The sequence below is a fragment of the Eurypyga helias genome, unplaced genomic scaffold (genome assembly GCF_000690775.1).
Source record: "Eurypyga helias isolate BGI_N326 unplaced genomic scaffold, ASM69077v1 scaffold14438, whole genome shotgun sequence".
Classification (NCBI taxonomy): Eukaryota; Metazoa; Chordata; class Aves; order Eurypygiformes; family Eurypygidae; genus Eurypyga; species Eurypyga helias.
The window spans coordinates 42,310-45,062 of NW_010267793.1; the positions used below are offsets into that span (position 1 = coordinate 42,310).

At 40.3% G+C, this 2,753-nt stretch overlaps 1 protein-coding gene across 1 annotated transcript in view; it reads left to right on the top strand.

Moving 5' to 3' along the window:
* Nucleotides 1-2,753, top strand: part of LOC104514032 (microtubule-associated serine/threonine-protein kinase 2-like) — a 66,456-nt gene that overhangs the window by 34,256 nt on the left and 29,447 nt on the right. The window lies entirely within an intron of this gene.

Sequence of the window (2,753 nt, forward strand, 5' to 3'; positions counted from 1 at the left end):
AAGAATGGTTTTTCTTCAAATTCTTTTTAAGGTGTTGATTATGACACGTGGGAACAAGCCACACTCTCACAGTATTTCAAACCATAGAAAGGAAACTCGGTTTAATATGTTGCAGTTTGAGTCTATTTTCTGTTGTAAAGCTGTAGCTGTAAAGCAGAGTAATTGGTTGTGTAACTAATGAGATGTTTAGATATACCAAGCCAGAAAGCTTTTAAAAGTTTTTAGGTCTTGGCTTCTGTAATCAAATGCCAACAAATCTCATTAGTTATGGCAAATGAGATCTTTTCCCTTGTTTGGAGCATGAAATATTGTCTTTTAGCCAGAAAAACCCTACTGCTTATTGCATCATTGAAATTATCCTGAAGTAAAAATGAATTTAAGAGATTTTCTTTATTTTGGAAAACATGAACTTAAACGTTACGCTTCACACAAGGTAAAAATATTGAAAAGTAAGGCACTTCTGAAAAAGAACATATTCAGTTCTTGATCTGTTATTGTGGGGTGGGCTTAGAGGATGGGGTAGGAGTTCAGGTACTACATGGCTGAACTAACAAGGTAAAACTGGGCAAAAGGAGTTGAATGGCTTTTGCGTAGGTGTAGCCAATTGGTGAGGAAGGGGGAGGATTACAGGTGTTTCTGTGCGTGGAACGAGAGGAACGAGGGTGTCCGTGTGACCGGTGCTGCATGTCGGGAATTGGATGTTCTGGTTGGGATCGCTTTCTTAATGCGAGCCCGAGCGCAAATGTATTGGGTTTTGGCACTGCAGGTCTATTGTTTTCGTTTCCATCAGTATGTTAGCTCAATTACAGCGTTGTGACTTGCAGATCCCAGTTATTGGTCCTGTTGAACCCCAGGGGAGGACAGTGATTTTAATTTCATGCCCCAGTAGCTGCAGTTAGTGACGGATGGGTCTTTCAGATGAGGGAGTCGGTGTGTAAATTACCCCGTGCTACCTCCTGCACACGTGTCCTGGCAGCGGTGTGCGGGAATGGCATCAGCCCACCGCCCCGGCAGCCTCTCCTCCTCCCCACGGGAGGCGGGGAGTGGGGGAACCCTGAAATGCCACCAGCAGCCCTCAGACAAGCATGTCGTCACGGGGAGCTGCTGATCAGATGGCACATCTCATTCCGGGGCCTGGGCAGCAACCAGCAGCGCCTGGCTGTATAACCCTCTGGTTTCCAGATGCTGTCCTCGGGACAGATGTAAGCCGGGCGTCCGGAGGGATGTCCGGGCTGTCCTGCGCCAGGAGGAAGCACGAAGAGGCTGTTTTACTGAGGATCCTGGAAGAGCAGCGCTGTGCAGAGATGATGGCTGAGTGGCTCTTACAAGTTGTGGTTGATTTTTGTCATCCTTATGTTTTTCCTTTTGCTTTTCTGTATCATTTGGCAGCCGTGGTCTAGCCTTCCCTTTCCAAAACAGACACCTGATTAAAGTAGTTACAATTTTAAATTGTTTTGCCTTAATTGTCACAGATGAGAAAAGGAGAAAACAAAAGGACTTGATTTAAAACAATAAGTTTGCCTCGACAGTATAAATGGATGCAAAATGATGAATTATTATTTTTTGCTAATACAACATACATGGGGGGAAAGGACTTTCCAATTGCATGGCTCATATTTCAGATAATACAAAGTTGTTGATGTTTTATTTATTCATTTCAACACAGCTAACCCCTGGTGATCTGGAATAGCTTTTCAACTGTGAAAGCATTAATTTCTTTCTAGAATTCATATTTTAACTCTTTAAGTCTGCATAATGCATTAGGGGACACAGAGTGAATACTAAATAGCTTCATTTTGATTATTTTCTGTTTTATAATTAGAAAATACCTTTTAGTTAGGAAAAAAAAAAAGAAATTTATTTCAATGCTTTCAAAATAATCTTTTTAAGCCAGGAAGCATCTCCGATACTGGTTTTACATAATATACTAGCAGGTACATCATTTTGTTCAAGGTTAAAATTCTCGCCCTAGCTTATCAGTGCTGAAATAGGCAATCCACATTCATTATTCTGACCTGTGTCAGAATGAGAAATAATGGACTTATATATATATTATATGTATATATTTATTTTTTGGGTAACAAAATATCAGGGATATGTTCTTTAAAGCGCTGCCTGTGTGTTTCTAGCTCTGAATTTCTGCTTCCCTCTGTTTTTATTGTTCTTTTAGGTCACCAGTGTGATTGACTTCTCACTCATGTCTTTTCCTTATATGGTGCTAATGAACAGTGCTAAACGAACCTTTTAGTTTATTGCTGCTTGCATCCTTGTTGATAAAATATCATTCCTATAAGAACTGGCTTATTGCCAGCATACACCCACTGATTAAGTTACAGACTTCATCTGTGACTCTGCTAAAGCCTAATTTTTCAACTTTGGGGAAAAAATAGACCAATTTTGTCCCAGAGTTTTCACATGTCAGTGGAACCATCTTTTTATCACCCTGCAATGAAATCCTATTTTATCTGTGCTTCAGGACTCTATGACACTATGTACTTGAGTAAAAGGAGAGTAGTTTGGGGGCGGTTGTTCAGATTTGTCTTTTTGGGGTTGTTTAATTATTTGTTTCAGTGTGTTTATTGTTACAAAAACACACACACACACACACACCCTTGAAACTAAGCCTTAAATTTATACTATAGTCAAGTAGAAAGGGTGGACAAGAATAAATTTTCTGAATCAGGTTGCTGTATGTGCTTTGCTTTGCTTGCGTGCTTGGTCTTACACAGCATACAGTGCAATGCTGTAGTTGT